Genomic DNA, 6,367 nt, shown 5'->3' with positions numbered 1-6,367 from the left:
CTATTGGAAAGTGGAGGGTGGGAGGAGAGAGAGGATCAAGAAAACCATTTAATGGGTACTAGACTTAATACCTGGATGATGAAATAATCTGTACAATAAGCCTCCATCACACCCATGTACCTAGGTAACAAACCTGCACATGTATTCCTGAACTTAAAAGTTTTTTTAAGTGTAACATACCATTTTTAAAAATAGTATTTTTGGGGGCACGTTCCGAACCGCGGCTGAGGCGGCGGCGGCGGCAAAGGATGCACCCGGCAGGCTTGGCGGCGGCAGCGGCGGCGGGGACGCCCCGGCTGCCCTCAAAGCGGAGGATCCCTGTGTCCCAGCCGGGCATGGCCGACCCCCACCAGCTTTTCGATGACACAAGTTCAACCCAGAGCCGGGGCTATGGGGCCCAGCAGGCACCTGGCAGCCTAGGCTATCCTGCAGCCTCTGCCACGCCCCAGGCAGCCTTCCTGGCTGACCCGGTGTCCAACATGGCCATGGCCTATGGGAGCAGCCTGGCCGCGCAGGGCAAGGAGCTGGTGGATAAGAACATTGACCGCTTCATCCCCGTCACCAAGCTCAAGTATTACTTTGCTGTGGACACCATGTATGTGGGCAGAAAGCTGGGCCTGTTGTTCTTCCCCTACCTGCACCAGGACTGGGAGGTGCAGTACCAACAGGACACCCCGGTGGCCCCCCGCTTTGACGTCAATGCCCCGGACCTCTACATTCCAGCAATGGCTTTCATCACCTACGTTTTGGTGGCTGGTCTTGCGCTGGGGACCCAGGATAGGTTCTCCCCAGACCTCCTAGGGCTGCAGGCGAGCTCAGCCCTGGCCTGGCTGACCCTGGAAGTGGTGGCCATCCTGCTCAGCCTCTATCTGGTCACTGTCAACACTGACCTCACCACCATCGACCTGGTGGCCTTCTTGGGCTACAAGATGATTGGCGGGGTCCTCATGGGCCTGCTCTTCGGGAAGATTGGCTACTACCTGGTGCTGGGCTGGTGCTGTGTGGCCATCTTTGTGTTCATGATCCGGACCCTGCGGCTGAAGATCTTGGCAGAGGCAGCGGCTGAGGGGGTCCCGGTGCGTGGGGCACGGAACCAGCTGCGCATGTACCTGACCATGGCAGTGGCAGCGGCACAACCTCTGCTCATGTACTGGCTCACCTTCCACCTGGTGCGGTGAGCGGAGCCTCCCGCCGCCGCCGCCGCTGCTGCTGCTGCTGCTGGGAGCCACTGGACTCATCTCCTGCCTGCAGGCCCCAGGGATCCACCCTGTCTGGCCACAGGCGACGCCTCCATCCCATGTCCCGCCCCGCCCCGCCCCCAACCCAAGGTGCTGCGAGATCTCCAGCTGCACAGGCCATCGTCCCAGGGCGTGGCCGCTGTTACAGAAACAATAAACCCTGATGGGCATGGAAAAAAAAAAAAAAAAAAAAAAATAGTATTTTTAATACAATTTAATAAAAATTTTATTGCATATATCCTTTCTCATTTCTGAATTTAATGAAAACTTCTCCATTATGTTAAAAGTAATCATGTTAACTTCTGGGAGATACCTTGTATTGAGGGAAGAAAATTTTATTTTATTTTTTTCAGTAATTATTGTTGAAGTTTGCCAAGACAGGCAATATTGTTATCAGTTAAGTATATGGTATCTAGCCAAGTTTACCTTGTGGCTCAGCCACTCACTGTCTATGAGATGTTATGATTTATTTAAACTTCTTGTGCCTCAATTTCCTTATCTTTAAATAGCCTAATGATTGTACTTATTACATAGAATCATGGTATAATGAAATGAATTGATAAATGTGAGCTAGAACTCAGTAAGTGTTAGGTATTTGTTTACCTTCATCAATCAAAAAAATTGCAAATTGGTTTTGTATTTCTAATTCATTCATGTAATGTAATACATTGGAAGATATCCTAAAGTTTAATAATCCACACATTTCTGGGATTATATGGTTTAGGAATTAAGGAATTATTATTTTAGTTTGGATTTATTTGCTAGTATATTCTGGAAATTTTTACATCAATATCCAAAAATTAGAAAATACAGAGTTTTCTCTTTTTTTATGTATCATTTTCAGGGTCACATATTAGGGTATTGCTTTCCTAGTAGACTGAGTGAGAAATACAGTGGATTTTTTCTTTTGAAATAAAAATTATTGAATTAAGGAAAACTTTTGCCACTAATTAGTTGACTTTTATTTATTTGAATCAAAATTTATGGAACCTATACTATACATTTTTAGCAAGTTATGCTTATAAAAATAGTTTCTATTTTAGTTATTTCTAGAATCAATTAAATATGTATTTATTAAATGTACACTACTTAGTAGGACATTGTTTGGAATAAACAAATGTATATCACACTCTGTTCTGCTCTCAAGAGTAAAGCTCAAGAGAGAAGTAGGTACTGAAATTTTTAAAAAATTGTCTTTGAAACATTTGTATACATGGTGTCAAATTGTTACTTATAAAAATTTGTTGCAGTGTTTATAGTTTCAATTTTATAATTGCATAAAATAAAATTTAGAATGATTAATTTACTTAGTTACTTATCAAATAAATAATACATCAAGGACAAGAATTCAAGCTCGGTTGTCCTCATGAAAGCCCATTATCAGAATATGAATGATAATCAAATAATGAAAAACTGAATATGAATGACAAAAAATAATGAGAGTACAAAATACAATAATGTTGATTAAGATGGTAAGGTAGCCTCAACAGAGTAACTAGACTCTAAACTTCTGGGAATTAGGTGTATTTTTCACTTATGTTTGGTACTCCAAGAAACAGTAAATATCTGACACATAGTATGCACGTAATCAATGTTGTAGGTGGAATTAATGATTAAATGGTTAGATTAACAATTTTTAAATGATATGTAAACTGTCTATCGTGTAGGATTTTATGAAGCAGAAAATGTTCGATGTAACCCTAGTCAAGAAAATAACATTTTTGATGCTTTATTGTAGTTGGACAGGGAATTCTCAGGTCAGAGGCTTTCGAACCACAGCAACACCATCTTGAGTGAGGGCTAGGAAAAGGAGGCTGGACTTGCTGGGCTGCATTCCCAGAAAGTCAGGCATTCCTAGCCTTTATATGTTTATGGTTAAGGGAACAAATTAATAATGTTTACTAAACAAACCCAGACTTGGGAATATCCTGATATCTGGAGAATAAAGACATTTCTAATTTTACTTTAAATAAGATTGATTCTTGCAAATTATAGTAATTAAGAAAATTAACACTTTATTGCAAATCCTTCTTGCAGAGCCTATCTCCCCATATGTATGAGTACTGTACCTAGAGTGGATGCATTCCTCTTTTTACTTTCAGGGACACCCTACTCTGTCTATGGAGTAGCTGTACTTTCACTACTTTACTTTAACAAACTTGCTTTTGCTTTGCACTGTGGACTTGTCCTGAATTCTTTCTTGTGTGAGATCCAAGAACCCTCTCTTGGGGCCTAGATAGGGACCACTTTCCTGTAATACTCATAGTAGAGAAAAAGAATGTGTAAATGAATGGAGCCCATATGGCCTGAGAGTATCTGGGGAATCGGTAGTCATCTAGATTGCTTTGTGTTTGAACTCCAATGCAGTAGAAGTATCCTCCCCCCGCCAAAATAAAATGCTATTTTGGAATGATTGATATGAAAACAATCAAAATACTCTGGGAAAACCCAGAACTTTGTGGGCTGTCATGTCAGACTATTTGCTGCCTCCCATCCTTCTTACTGGTAGAGTTAAGGCCCTCACTTCTTTCAAGTCTCTTTGCTCCACTGTCATTTTCTCAAGGAAACAATCAGCCTATTCACATCTGTAACTCCTCCCCCAACCACCCCAAGTCCATCTTATTCTGGTTTTCTCCGTGTATGTCTTTCTCCTGTAACACTTAATCACTTTTGAATATATTACATTCTTTACTTATTTCATTAATAATTTACTTTGTCTATTATTCTACACCAGAATTTCAGCATGATGAGGGCTCCACTTTGATTACTTGAGTTCTAAGGGATTTACCATGTTCCCAGAATGATACCTAGTACATGTAGGTATTCAGATAGTATTTTGTTGAATTCCTATTTAATAGACAAATAATTTCTGACTCTTACAGTAATTTTCTTGCCTGATTTCTCAAACTCGCTATTGGGTCACCCTCAATCTTTATCTTACTCTAGAAATTGAGCTTCTTAATGCCATTTGATACTTTCTCCTTTTAAGGAAAACTCCAGGTTGTTGACACAAACAAGTAATGAGGAAAGGATTCCCTATTTAATAAATGGTATTGGGAAAACTGTCCAGCCATATGCAGAAAACTGAAACTAGACCCCTTCCTTACACTTTATACAACAATTAACTCAAGATGGATTAAAGACTTAAACGTAAGACCTATAACCATAAAAATCCTAGAAGAAAACCTAGGCAATACCATTCAGAACATGGGCATGTGCAAAGACTTCATAATTAAAACACCAAAAGCAATGGTAACAAAACCCATTGGTTTTGGGTTTTGTTGGACAAATCGACAAATGGGATCTAATTAACTTAAAGAGCTTCTGCACAGCAGAAGAAACTATCATCAGTGTGAACAGGCAACCTACGAATGGGAGAAAATTTTTGCAATCTATCCATCTGACAAAGCGCTAATATCCAGAATCTACAAAGAACTTACACAAATTTACAAAAAAAAAAAAAAAAAGTCAAAAAGTGGGCAAAGGATATGAACAGACACTTATCAAAAGAAGACATTTATGTAGCCCACAAACATATAAAAAAAAGCTCATCATCACTGGTCATTAGAGAAATGCAAATCAAAATGGGATACCATCTCACGCCAGTTAGAATGGCGATCATTAAAATGTCAGGAAACGACCGATGCTGGAGAGGATGTGGAGAAATAGAAATGCTTTTACGCTGTTGGAGGGAGTGTAAATTAGTTCAACTATTGTGGAAGACAGTGTGATGATTCCTCAAGGATCTAGAACTAGAAATACCATTTGATCTAGTAATCCCTTTACTGGGTATATACCCAAAGGATTATAAATCATTCTACTGTAAAAACACATGCACATGTATGTTTATTGTGGTGCTACTCACAATAGCCAAGACTTGGAACCAACCCAAATGTCAATCAATGATAGACTGAATAAAGAAAATGTGGCACATATACACCATGGAATACTATGCAACCATAAAAGAGGATGAGTTCCTGTCCTTTGCAGGGACATGGATGAAGCTGGAAACCATCATTCTCAGCAAACTAACACAAGAACAGAAAACCAAAGACCATATGTTCTCAATCATAAGTGGGAGTTGAACAATGAGAACACATGGACACAGGGAGGGGATCATCACACACTGGGGCCTATTGGGGGCTGTGGGGGGATAGAGGAGGAATAGCATTAGGAGAAATACCTAACGTAGGTGACGGGTTGATGGGTGCAGCAAACCACTATGGCATATATATTCCTGTGTAAAAAAACCGCACGTTCTGTACATGTACCCCAGAACTTGAAATATAATAGAAAAACTTCTCCAGGTTGTCCTTATTCATAAGCCATAAATTGTACCTGCTATCCTGGCTAGAGTTATTGAGCCGAGGATGATCAGTGACTGATACAAAGGAGGTCATCTATGGTTTAGCTAGTGGCCAATGATGTGTATAAGTTAAAAAATAGATCACTGTGTACTGATTGATAATTTACCAATGAATCTGATATACGCTGTTGTGAAAATTGCATAAAAATCTTACTTAGGGCTTAATAGTGATAGCAACAGAATAAATCAGTAAAGAAAAAGATTCTTCAGTTGCCAACATGATGGATGGTGGGAAGAGTAAAACACATCTGCTGCTGTTGGGAAGATAGGACAATGAGATACTTGTTTGTATCTTGAAAAACCATCCACTTCACTGAAATCCAGGCTAGTCCTCTTCTGGATACTCTCTCATACTTCCTTACATTTTTTATTGGTCCTTACAATAACTCACAATTGGTTTAGGAAACAGCCACTTGTATCTGTTGTTTGTAACTCAAATGAACTAAACAATCAGAAATTCTCTCAGATGTCAAAGTTATTTAAGAGTACATAAGACTATCTTTTTCCATTGTCTTTCTTTAGTCTCGTTCAGCTACTTATTAAATGGTATTATTCAAAATTATCATAGAACATATAAAATAGTTTTAAAACATTCCTTTTTAATTTTCTAAATAAGTTTAATAATTTATTATTAATTTTAATCAGAGTACATGATGATTTTGTTTTTACTTTCCCAAAGTCAATTCTACCACATTGACTTTGGGAAAGTAAAAACAAAATCATCATGTACTTTGGCTATTATGCCACAAAATACAATTACTTA

General features: G+C 39.3%; 1 pseudogene across 1 annotated transcript; it reads left to right on the top strand.

The window, feature by feature from the left end:
* The first annotated feature begins 207 nt into the window (after positions 1–207).
* Positions 208–1,434, top strand: LOC119625321 (protein YIF1B pseudogene; annotated as a pseudogene). The gene has a single exon (XR_012094391.1). The product of XR_012094391.1 is annotated as a protein YIF1B pseudogene (transcript).
* The last annotated feature ends 4,933 nt before the right edge of the window (positions 1,435–6,367 follow it).

This window comes from Chlorocebus sabaeus, chromosome 10, assembly GCF_047675955.1.
Source record: "Chlorocebus sabaeus isolate Y175 chromosome 10, mChlSab1.0.hap1, whole genome shotgun sequence".
Taxonomy (NCBI): domain Eukaryota; kingdom Metazoa; phylum Chordata; class Mammalia; order Primates; family Cercopithecidae; genus Chlorocebus; species Chlorocebus sabaeus.
The sequence above is the reverse complement of the archived record's forward strand: the minus strand, read 5'-3'. Positions and strand labels throughout refer to the sequence as shown.